The following is a 12,823-nucleotide window of genomic DNA, read 5'->3' as shown; positions in this document are numbered from 1 at the left end:
AAAGTATACACGTAAGTCTGAAGAAGTATTTAGGCAGAACACCAGAGTTCTCGAGTCCCTTGCAGGCCGTAGTCTTCCCTTGCGAGGCCTGGGAAAAAAATCCCGCTTCGTGGCGTTCTCTTCTCCGGCTGATCTTTACAGGATTCCGGGCCCCAGAGACATAGAAAAATAACAAAGAAGCTGGGGTTACTGGTTTGTTCGTGCGCTAGTCTTTTCTCGTGCTACCGTCACCAGCGAGTGTGTTCATAAAGGGTATTAATTGACTAAAGGTGATCGAGCTAAGGGGGACTGGGTGCTGTTCGGTCAACGAAAGGGCAATGGTCAGCAGCGGCAAGTGTTTCACCTCAAACTATCTTGTGCCCGAATACAGCCCCAGGCAGCCCTGCCCAGCCCACCACCACAATGATCCCCGAGCGGTCACTTGCCTTGAGCCACGACCCAGGAACTGGGCCGCGGCGCTTGGACCTTGGGGGTCTTCACTCGTAGCTGCGCCTCCGGGTTCTCCGGTGTTCGGCTCTCCCGTCTTCCTCTCTTCCTCGATACCGCTGGGCTCCACTCGCTCTGGTCTCCCGGCCGGCTCTCGGTTCCTTCCTGATTCGTTCTCCTCTCCGCTCTCGTCGTCCACCTCCTTCCGTCGAGTCTCTTCCTGTTGGCCGACAACACTTCCTTCGTTCTCCGCCTCTTTTCCGTCCTGGACCGCCCTTCTCTCCGCCTCCGTTTGGTCGTCGCACCAATCCTGTGCATGTGACGCGGGTGACGTTGGCTGGTACGTCAGGAGTGCTTGTGCCACTAGACCGCTCCGTCCTTCCGGTGAGGAATCGATGTCTACCTTGCAAGAGTTCCGGGGTCCTGGCTCATCGGAACTCTCACAATGGGCTTCTATTGGAATTCTCTGCGGCATATTATCAAGCCCATTATCGCCGCTTTATAAAGCGGCGATAATTTTAACTCCATGCTTGATAATATGCCCCTATGAATCTAGTGTTCATGCTAGTGGCTCATATTGAGAGCCATGGATTACAAAGTAGTACATGTGTATCCATAGTAGAACTCCTATGGACTGGTGCAGATTTACTGCTTTTGGGAACTGACAAATAGTTCCAGTAGTATAAGAGATCTGAGTCAGGCGCAGGTTTCCAGGCTTAGTGCTGGGAGCCTCATGTGACATGTTACCCTAGCTCCAAATGCCCCAATGCACAATTGTAAACAGTGTACAATTTAGCTCTGGGGAAAGTAAACTCAATCTCAAATTGTACACTTTTTTAATTTTTTTTATTTTTCACTATGAGGAAAATATTTTCCCTCATGAGGAACCCTTTCCCTATACCCCCTCCAGGTTTGGAAATGATCCATGTCCCTTCCCTCAAAGGGAGGGGAGAGACACCAGCCTTTTTCTGTGGTAAAGGGTTGGATCAAAGTTTGTTAATGCTCACAAATTCATGAGATCTATGGTGAGCATTCAAAAACGTTCATGAAAAACCATGTCTAGATCCAGACACTTCCCACCTTGTCTTGAGGGTTTATTACTGCAGAATCTTACACATTGACGGTGGGGCTATTTGCAGCAGCATAACCTTATAAGCTAGTCAGGAATTCTTCTCTGAATTCCTGACAGTCATAAATGAAGCCATTTGTTTATAGAAACACATTGTTGGAAATTGGGTTATTGGTTGAGGGGGTAAAACCCTGCCCCAGCAGCAACACAATCTTGTCAGTGTTAAACACAAGCAAACCCCAAATTAACATGTGCTTAAGCCTCTGTCAGCTTGACACAAAAGCAGTTAGACTTAACTTAGAGGTAATGTGTAAAGTATGTATGCAGCACTTAAAACAGTAATAAAGTGAAAACACAACACAAGAAAAATCCTGCACCAATTTAGAAAAATAGAGCAAAATATAATAAATGATGTGCCACCAAAACAACAAAAAGCCAATCAGTAGAACCGGAGATATGCAATTTTAAAGATTTCAGGTAAATAAAGTGCCTAAAAGCACAAAGTTCCACTTGCAGCTAGTACTGTGAGACCTGTTGGAACTTCACAATGGTAGGCTGCAAAATCTTGTCACGAACGGTCTCATTCGCGAAGAGTCCAAAACATTTGGATTTCTCCTTTCTTGGGTAAGGAGCTCAAATGAGGCCACACCAAGGATCCAGGACCTGAGGGGCACCTCTTAGTGGTCAGGAACTCACTCCAGCAAAGGCCGGCCAGTAGGGCTCAGGTAGGTCCAGTTGCAGGTCCAAGCAGCAGGTCAGCTGTACAGTTGCAGGGTGCCTCTGGAGCTTTTTATATACCTGTAGTTCAAAGCAAGAGGTCAATCCGCTGATCCTTGGAGTCACTTCAGCCTGGGATAAAGGGCACGGATCCAATCTTCTTCCTCAACAAGCAGGGCGGCGTGCCACAGAGTAGCAGAATAGCAAGGCAGGAGAGTGGCATCCCTTCTGGCAGCAAAGAAGCACAGCAGTCCTTCTTCTGTAGCTTCCACAGATTCAGGAGTGTACTGAAGAGCTTGGTCTGAGGGTACAATATTTATACCTGGTGCCCAATTTGAAGTATGAGGAGTTTCTAGAGGATTCCCTTTGAAGTTCTTGAAGTTTCCTGCCTCCCCTTCCCTGGCTCCAAGCTGGCTGCATGAACAATGCAGTGGTGACAAGTCCTTTGGGTGAAGGCAGGGCACCTCCTATTCAGTTGCAAGTGGGGCTATGACCAGCTCCCCCTCCATCCTGACAGTTTATGGCCCATCCAGGCACACATAATGCCTCTATTGTGTGGCTGTCTGGGAGGAATGAACAAAGTCGAACTGTCAACTACACCCAGTCATGTGACCCAGGAACAGGCTGCAGGGACCAAATGGTTAGGGCTTAAAAATGCCAACATTCTAAGAGTGGCATATTCAAAACTATAGTTTCAAATCTGACTTCACCATTAAAGATGATTTTTTATTACAATTTTTCAAGCACTAAAAATAACATTTTTACCTGTTCCCAATTAAAAGTTAACACTTCTTAAATGTAATAAGGCACCCAATGTTGTCCTATTGAAGAGGTAGTCCTCGCAGCAGTGAAAAACTAATTTAGGAGTTTTACAGTACCAGGACAAATAATAATTAAAAGCACATGTCCTAGGATAAGTCCCTGATTTTCCTGCTTTCGAGGAGAGAACTGGCCCTTCCACCTCGCTGCCAGGCACCAGTGGAAAAGCAGGGATTCCGCTACCTCGAAGTCCACGTGACCAGAAAGGAGGGTTAATTTCTACAACACAACTTACTTTCTGAATTAGAACATTTCCAAGCAGATGTGACCCACTGGTGGGCATGGCCGGTTTCCGTAATGGGTAGAGCGGTGCTCTTCAAAATGATAACCCTCCCCTCATGTTATACATACTTCAAAACACCCCTTAAATGGTTCCTGACGGTTTCTTCACCAGGGTTAATAGTGCATTGAGGATGCTACTCTGGGATGGGGGTAGCCCACGTATATCCCTAGCGAAACTCCAGAGCTGGGTTTTTCATGGTGGCCTGGCGATTCCCAACCTCCATGCATACTACTGGGCTGCCCAGTTGGTGGCTGTAAACAAGTGGGTGTTTAGAGAAAGGGATAAACTGGCATACAGAGTGGATCACAGGGCAATGGGCAACTGGGGGTACCCTGCTCCTCTCTATGGAAAGGGAAAGAGTTACACACTTTCGTTTCACACCCAGGCAGTGGTGCAGACCTGGCGAGCGACCAACCATCACCTGGGATGGGGTACTAAAGTGACAGCCGAAACCCTGCTGTGGGTCATCGACCGCCTTGGGTAGATGAAAATAAATGTGAAATCTTGTACAATGGAGTCTGTTAGGGGTGGACAAGCTGGGACACATCTGGACAGGGGGTTCGATGCTTTACTGAGCTCCAGACCGAATATGCGCTATAGCAGAGGGAGATATTCAGATAATTGCAGCTGAGACATGCACTGAGATGCCACGTGCCTGAGTGGGAGCAGCTGCCAGATTACTCTCCCATGGAGGATCGGCTCCTTCTTGATCCCATGCCGACTAAGGCAGTCTCCCTAATATACAAGAAAATAATTAACAATTCACCCGACATTCTATGCCCACTATGAGAGGCATGGCAGAGAGACGTGGACCCATGGCGGATGAGGACTGTGGGTGGCCCTCCAGAGCTCCAGGCTAGCCATTAAAGCCTGATTCTGCCTGATGCAGCTCCGCATACTACACAGATCGACTTCTCCCGCTCCAGACTACACCGGATGGGGAGAGGAGACTTGGCTTATTATACCCGGGGGTGTGGCGCACCAGGTATTTTCTATCACACAATCTGGGACTGCCCATAATTCAGCACTTTTGGAGGGAGTGATGGCTGTGGTTACAGGACTTACAGTCCCATTGGAGGCCAAATGGTTGCTCCCGGGTATCACTCAGGAAGAGAAATGGCCCCAGTACCGTACACTATGGCTGACCTTAGCCACTGGGGTAGCAAAGTGAAATTGACTGTGGGGAGCGAGCAGACCCCCAACAGTCCAGAAATGGGAAAATAACCTTGACTGGTGCCATACGGCAGAACGGGGGGGGGTCTATGAAGGTCGGAGATGTCCCCGTAAATTTGATAAGATTTGGGGACCATGGATACAATGCAAAGGGACCTAAGGGAGGGGTTGGGCAGGTATGTAGAAGGGTGCAAGGCAGCTCGTTGTTGAATGCATCAGTTGGTATAGCCGGTGTGATACGCACTGTACATGCACATGCGTCGAGGGTGATCAGTGTTGAGGTAAAATGTGCCTAGGTTCCCTGCTAGGGGCCTATGGTGTTTGTTAATCCTTCAAACTGTACTGTTGTGAATCTGAACAACTGCTTAATACAAAGAGTTATTAAAAAAAAATGTACATGTCCAACCTTTTAAATACACTGCACCTTCCATATGGGCTGTTTAGGACTTACCTTAGGGGTGACACATATATGTATTAAAAAGGAAGGTGTAGGCCTGGCAAAAGGTTTATTTTGCCAGGTTGGAATGGCAGCTTAAAACTGCACACAGGCTGCAGTGGCAGACCTGAGACAAGTTTGGAGGGCTACTTAAGTGGTTGGCACCCCGAGTGCTGCAGGCCCACTTGTAGCATTTCATTTGCACTCCCTAGGTACAAGAAACACCACTTTACTAGGGACTTACAAGTAAATAAAATATGCCAGTTGGCTGTAAGCCATTGTTACTATCTTTAAAGGAGAGATCACAAACACTTTAGCACTGGTTGGCAATGGTAAAGTGTGCAGAGTCCTAAAGCCAGTAAAAACAGGAGGCTGGAAAGCAAAAAGTTGGAGGAATACCACACCAAGGATGTCAGGCCCAACACAATTTTATGAAGGAAATGGCTTTTTGAATCAATGCCATAGTGTACAGCTCACTGCATTGTCTTTAAACACTTAAAGGTGAAACAAAAAGTGGCTGTCAGTTTAATAAGTTATTGGAGAGCTTTAATCCATAGACAAACATGCACAGAGGCAGGTATTGCCCATTGCACATGGTTAGGTTAAAGACATGGCGCTAAGGGCATATTGTGGAAATGTGATCAACCTAAAAAGGAGCTTTCAGGAGTACTACAGAGAGGGACATTGGCTACGCCCACAGGTTGGTAGCTCGGAGTACATGTTTTAATTGGGCAGAATTTGTGTGCTTCCACAGAAAATAAGTGTTTCTTCTCCACGCAAATGTGATTAGTTTATTTATTTATTCAGTTGCCTGAGCCATCAGCGGTATGGCAGCTTGAGCTTGGACATTCAGGGGCTTACACATGACATTGTACTGCCATTAAAGTGTCCAAGATAACTAGGTGTTGCTAAAGACAAACAGTGTTTGTGTTTGGCAACAACACAGATGGGAGGAGGGCAGTCATGAGGCATGTATTGCAGTCCCAGCACCCTCCCCTTCCATCATTAGCTTTAGACTTCAGAGTGCAGTTTTGTGTTTGAGAGCAGTATGGGATGCCCAGGACTATGCTTATATGCATGGATTTTTAGGTCTGGGTAAATAGTGCAACTGTCTCCAGGATCTCTATGATCAACTAAACAGAGCTTTTAGATTCCTACCAAGAGAGGGGCTAAGGCCTCCCTCAAATGTTGGTTCCCCTGAGTACAAGATTTGATTGGGCAGAATTTGTGTACTTCACCAGCAATACTGCTTGCATTGCATTTTTTTGCGTATAGCAAAGTTTATAATTGATACAGCAGGACTGAGTTAGTTATGGTGGCAAACCTATGATCATGGCTATGAGCCGGGTCTATTTATTATGAAATGTTATGACAAAGGCACTAGGCCAGACGTTTGCATTGTGAAAAGTATATGTTATAGTCTATAGGCATTTAAGTGTGGCTTGTTATTACTCTACATTAAAGCCTACAGATAGGTATTTTGTTACACGGAATCTCACAGATTATGTTAGTAGTCAATGGTTTTGGTTACACTGTGTGAGAAACTGATGATTGCATTGCTGAAAAGCGTGGCTCGAAACTGTAGGCCTAAATTTGATATGGTGACAAGCTATACCCTGAGTAGTGCAATGGGAAACTTTGCGTTCTGTACCATAGGTCTGGTTATTGTGAAACCGTATGACAAAGTCAGTTGGTCTAGCTTATTCATTGTGAAAAACATTTTCTTAAGTCTGTAAGCATTTAACAGTTGGTTATAATCACATTGTGTTGCAGGCTATAGACAGATATTTTGTTATATGTAATCTCACAGATTACTATAATAGGCATGGGGTTAGGATTTGGCCACCCACTATTACAAACCCTGGGCTTTTTCACTGTGATGATTCTTGTTAAGTTCTGTTGAGAGGGGTTGTATATTGTTTTGCAAGCTGCACTTTTGGACATACTTCCAATTTTATGAATGTATGCATAATGGTTGCCACTTTATGTGCAATTGAATAGGCTGGTGTTTTGTAAAGTGTAAACCCAATGTTGAAGGGCGAAGACACTAAGTTTCACTGAGAAAAGTCATGCCAGATTTCATATGTTTGATCGGTTTATTATGAAATGTTATTTCAAGAGCAGAAGTCCTGACCTACTTATTGTGAAAAGTGAGTGTTAAATACAATAGGCTTTTATGGATAGATTGTTATTACACTGTGCTAAAGCCTGTTGACAGGTATTTTATCACATGAAATGTCATAGAATATCATACGAGGCAAGGGTTTTGGGTAGGAGTGTGTGAGTTATTCCGTTGCGCGCTCAGAATTGGTGGGATTTTGGCAACACTGCGTTACTCTTGTAAAGCGGAGTTCTGGCGAAATTCTGCCAATTGTCTTGTGGCAGAATTATTTCTCGAGCGCGGCTCCAGAACGGTAAGTTGGTGAGCTTGAACAAGATTTGGTGCCCCCTAGCATTATTTCCGGTCACTTGGAGGACATCTAGCGAGACTTTTCTAGCATGGGCGGTTGCGACTGTTCGTGGTCAGAAAGCTGTCGCTAGAGTCGAAAATCTACTCAAGCTGAAACAAAATCAACTAGAGTAGTTGCACCCTCAGGTGCACTGCGTGGTGCTTTTTACATGGATTTTTCAGTGCGGAACGCACGACTGGCTCGAAATCACAGTGCCAGTAGCACGACATGCCTATTTACGCCCATTGGCGGAATTCCACGGAATCTCACTGAGTTTTTTTGTAACTCTGGTGAATTCATGGAGTCAAATTCCACGAGTTCTACCCACTCCTAGTTTTAAATTTGGTGATCTACTTCAACAATTATGAGGATAGAAGCTATGCGCTACAATACTCATTGTTAAGCCCTCTTATGAGAGAGTATTTTGCTTTGTCAACTATGTCAGAACTCTTAGCATTGCTAATGCTTGTGTTCAATAGGAAAGATGGCATGATTATTTTTTTTCTACCCAACCACATATTCCAGTGGTATTGTATGAGAGTTTCTGTCTATCATAATATAATATTTTGATTGACCCTCTCTCAAACAACTTTAGTATTGTTATGAGTTATTATGCAATGAATACTGAAAATCTCACATTAATATCTCTGATTTCGTTTTGCTTCTGTATGTATGCATTCTTTCAAATCTCAATACCAGGAGATATTATAAATAACTACTTCACAGACATAATGGCATTTACACTGCGTAATTGTGCACCATGACAGCCGTAGTAAACCCCAGACAAGAGGCGGTGGGTGGATTTGCCTTGAAGGTTTGTTAAGATAGGCATTCACAAACTCCTCTCTGACCCTTCCCCACCCTGCAAGTGATCAGAGAGCTCTTCCAGCAAAGAGCTAGAGTAAATTCCTTTGCCACTGGTAAGGGTACAAAAGAGAGACATTCTACTCATCCCTGAGGACCTCCACATTTTGGAAAGTTGTATGTGGAGAGAAGCGAGTTCCCAAACACTTAGGGGTTCATTACGATGTCGTGCAGAAACCTTCAGCCCGACTCCTTGTCGGATTTCGTTCCAACCGACTCGCGGTCGGCGGTTCTGCAATACCGATTATGATGCTTCCGAACACCATTTGGAAGGTCTCCCATTGACTTTAATGGGAGCTTGTGTTCCGACCGACAACACAGGCTCCTATAGGGAAAAGGGGTGGTTGCGGAAAACCTTGCACCCTGTGGTGGGCACCCCATAGTTCATGTCTTGACAGGGGGAGTCCCTTGGGTACCCCCATGGCTCCCAACCGGAGTCCTCAGAATGAATTGGGGGCCTGCTAGGGGCCCGCAAAGTAAGTTTGTGACAGCCTTTTCGTGTCAGACTAGCCGAGTCGGAAAGGATGTCCGAATCCGACATCTTAATCTGTCGGTCGGAAACGCTGTCCGTAGAGCTTTATGAATGGGCTCTGACCGACTCGGATTGTCCAAATGCTGGTCGTAACCGATTCGGAATGACCAAACAGTTTCCTTTCCGACAGCTAGCATTATAATCATTCTGTCATAATTGTTTATGACCGAGTCAGGCGGATAGGTTCTGTCACAGTTTAGAGGAATCCGACTACCGCTCGAAGGCTTTGTAGAGAGAAGGAATTAGACTAAATTAGTGCTATCACTGCAATATTTAAGGAGAAGGTTGTGAGTTGTGTGTGCAATGTACACATTTTGTCATTGCAAAATACATATAGTTATTGCAAAACTATAAATATTACATGAACTACATTTTGACAATATCTTGAATAACTTCTCTTGACCAGGATTTATCTTGCCCAAAAAACTCAAACACAATATTGGCTGGAGGATGGTCCAAGGGGAAATTGTCTCTAAGTGAGTCACTTTCTACTAGTACCATATTCCTGCAGGAAAGATCATACAAAATTTCACAATATAACAAAGATTTTGCCCATTTCATGTAGCACGAAATTAAGGAATTATACAGGTTGAGACTGGCCTAACAACAATTTCAAACAGGTTTAAATGTAAGAATGTTCCATTTAAGGGTTTTGGTGTCAGCGAGGATAAGGATTTTTAAAGGCTGTTTTAGAGCTTGGTGGAGAGAGTACTCCTTCACAACAGTGATGGAGGACCCTCTCCACCAAACTAAAGACCCGCCTGCCTGATTTACATGCCGGTGGACCTTGTTTATCTTAGCTATGGAGCTTACCCCGGCTCCATCGCCGACATACTCTTCTGACGGCACAATGGAGTATGGGCCGTTGGAGACTCATATGTCACATGTCTGGCCGATTTAGAGTGGATGGTGTTATATGTTTTTTTTGCTGTTTGTCACTCAGGGTAACTTTTTGTGGTGAGGGACAGTAAAAAAACATTATGACTCCCCTCAGACCATAGGTGACAACTCCCATGGAGTAGGGGACACTAGTTTCACTTTTTTCAAAAGCAAACTCCTGCTTTGGGGTGTTTGTTTTTGGAAAGAGAAAAACATTGTAAAAGTTTGTTGTGTGGCCGTCATGTTTAGCCAGTGACGGCTCCCCCGCTATGGCAGAGGAGCGTTGCCCCACTGCCAGGGAGCAGCTAAAGAAAGGAAAAAATAAAATGATAATAACGTATGTTATTATCATTTCATGTTTTCCTCCTGCTGCAGCAGGGTGTGTGAGGGGGCGGGGCTGCAGGGGATGAGTGGTAGATCACTCCTGTGCTGTGCACAATGACTGTTTGGTTGGCCTTCTCGGGCTTCCCAAAACAGTCATGCACACTCCCCTTTTCTCCATGCAGGCTGCATTAAAGTCTGCATGGAGAACATGCCCACCCCTCCAGCCCCTGGCTGAGCGCCGTGTCATAGCGCTCAGACCAATCACAACGCTCCATCGGAGCGTTGTGATTGGCTTAGGGGTGGAAGCAAGACTGCCTGCTTCCTATTCCGACCTGAAGTCCGATACAGGAGAGCAGGAGCAAAGTCGTGGGACCAGGTGGCAGCAAGGTAAGTTTATTTTTTATTTTTTGTAATAATGCAGCCCGTGCCCCCACCCCCCACCTCCGCTAGCCCACCTCCCCACCCGGGAGCTCTGCCAGCCTCCGATGTGTTTAATGGCGCTGTCCTTCAAACTTTGACAACATTAACAGGAACCGCGGTGACCGCGGTTCCTGCCAATATTTAGAGTTGCTTGGAAAATAAAGAACTTTAATATAATGGAATCTGGAAAGAGAGAATCTCAGTTTTTGCTCTAAAATTAAACTGAATGTGCTATGCCTTATGCGTTTGCTTTGATTTGAATGGTAATGCGTTTTTGTTATTTTTGCTTTGTTTCAAGGTCGGCGATCAGGTGGCTGCTCTACTGAAGAGCATTGTAAAAACATCAAAAAGGAATTTGAAAACAAGAGTTCGTGCTGCGTAACTGATTTTTGCAATGCACGGGAGTGACTCCCAGCCTCCCGCCACTCAAAGAGGCAGAAACATTCTCAGCAACAAAACGATGAAGAAACCAAGGTCACTCTTCCAGAAAACATGGCGTTCCTCTATTATTAACCTGACTGCATTAGAATGTTTTTTTCACAATCCTTTGCATTAAATGCATTTTGTTTCTAGTATAATGCTGCTTGCAGTCCTATGATTTCAACAGGGATTGAGTTTGTTTCTCTCGGCATCGAATGAATATGCTTCTGGGAGTGACTGTAATTCTCTGCAGTGATTATGTCTGTTTCTCTGAAGTGGTTGTGTCGGTCTCTCTGTAGTGATTTGGTCTGTCTTTGTATTGTTTGGGTTTGTCTCTCTGCAGTCATTTTGACTTAACCCCTTCGCCGCGGCACACATTTTGCCGCAGCGCTGGGGAGGTTTGGGGTGTTTGCGGCGCCGCCATGCTCGTGACGGAACCACTCCGTCATGAGCCACGGGCGCGCTGTGCTCATGACGGAGTGGTTCTGTCACGACTCCGCCCACTTGCATTGATCGCCCGCACAGGCGGGGAATCAGTGCAGCGTGGCGGAGCGGCCGCCAGCGGCCGCAGCATGACAGAACCACTCCGTCATGAGCACACGGCGCCCGTGGCTCATGACGGAGTGGATCCGTCATTAGCAGGGAAGGGGTTAATCTCTGTCTGCAGTGTATCTTTATTTCTGTCGTGATTGTGTCAGCATCTTTACAGTGATTCTGCAGTGATTCTACATTTTACAAATGCAGTAGTCCCCTCTCCGTGGAAATGTGCCCTGGTGAAGGCGTTGCTAAAAAAGCCGAGTCTCAACCCTGAGATCCTGGGGAATTATCGCCCCAACTCCCTTCTTCCGGGGATTAATAAGATTGTTGAGAAGCAGGTCAACTCGGTCCTCTCTACATTTTTGGAGTCTCACAATCTTCTTCACCCCTCACAGACTGGCTTTTGACCCCAGCAGGGTACAGAAACTGCCCTCTCAGCAGTAGTCGAAGAGTACAAGAAAATCTTGGACTGTAGAGGCTCTGCGGCCTATCATTCTTTTGGATCTTAGTGCAGCCTTCGACACTGGTAACCACCAAACCTTGGTCCGTAGTCTCAGGAATTTAGGGGTGGCTGGGGGGGGGGGGGCTTTGTGTGGCTGCAATTCTTCCTGGAAGACAGGTTTTTGAAGGAGACGCTGTCTCAAAATGCATATCTCTCAGCTGCGGTGTTCCGCAGGGATCTTCTTTGAGCCCTACTCTGTGTAATATATACATGAGCCCACTAGCGGAGATGGTGCTCCCTTTTGGGGTCCAGATTATTACTTATGCCAATGATACACAACTTGTTGTTGCCCTAAACCACTCTGATAATTCCTCTCCTGGCCCAGGCCCATGCCTGGAGAAGGTGGCCAAGTGGATGTAGCGCTCATATTTGAAATTGAATGGAGATAAGACAGAGCTGATGCTCCTAGGTGATTCCACTATCTTTAATGCAGGAGTGCTGTGGCCAGCTTGTCTTGGCCCCACTCCCGCTCCCAAAAACCAGATTAAAAGTCTGTGCATTTGGCTAGATCGTGATCTGAACTTTAAGTATCAGGCCTTGAAATTGGTGGCCACTTGCTATGGAATCCTTAGGATGCTTCAGAAAGTTCTTCCTCTTCTACCTTCCCTCGCAAGGAGACTTATGGTCCAGGCTTTAATTCTTTCCCGCCTGAACTACGGGAATGCTCTTTATTTAGGAGCTCCTCGTGCCACCATTGCGAAGCTACAGACTGTGTAAACTGCGCAGGGCGTATGCTCCTTCGGATTCTGGACCGCCAATCTGCTAAACCAGCACTTACTACCCTCCACTGGCCTCCCATACTGGAGAGAATTACATTTAAGGCTCTCTGTATTGTTCACAAGTCACTAGCAGGGAAGGGTCCGCCTATCAATCAGTCTATTATTTTGCCCTACCGTTTGAACAGGTGCCTGGCATATAATTAGTTACAGGGCAGCTCCATCTTTTTTTTTTTCCCGACACCGTAGCTGACCC

General features: G+C 46.0%; 1 long non-coding RNA gene across 1 annotated transcript in view; it reads left to right on the top strand.

The window, feature by feature from the left end:
- Positions 1 to 10,970, top strand: part of LOC146811373 (uncharacterized) — a 46,624-nt gene extending 35,654 nt beyond the window's left edge. The window contains exon 3 of the long non-coding RNA XR_014965815.1: positions 10,691 to 10,970. This is a non-coding gene — a long non-coding RNA (uncharacterized LOC146811373). The remainder of the gene's footprint in view (positions 1 to 10,690) is intronic.
- The last annotated feature ends 1,853 nt before the right edge of the window (positions 10,971 to 12,823 follow it).

The sequence above is a fragment of the Triturus cristatus genome, chromosome 7 (genome assembly GCF_964204655.1).
Source record: "Triturus cristatus chromosome 7, aTriCri1.1, whole genome shotgun sequence".
NCBI classification, from domain to species: Eukaryota; Metazoa; Chordata; class Amphibia; order Caudata; family Salamandridae; genus Triturus; species Triturus cristatus.
Note: the sequence above shows the minus strand (reverse complement) of the source record. Positions and strands in the feature narration are given on the sequence as shown.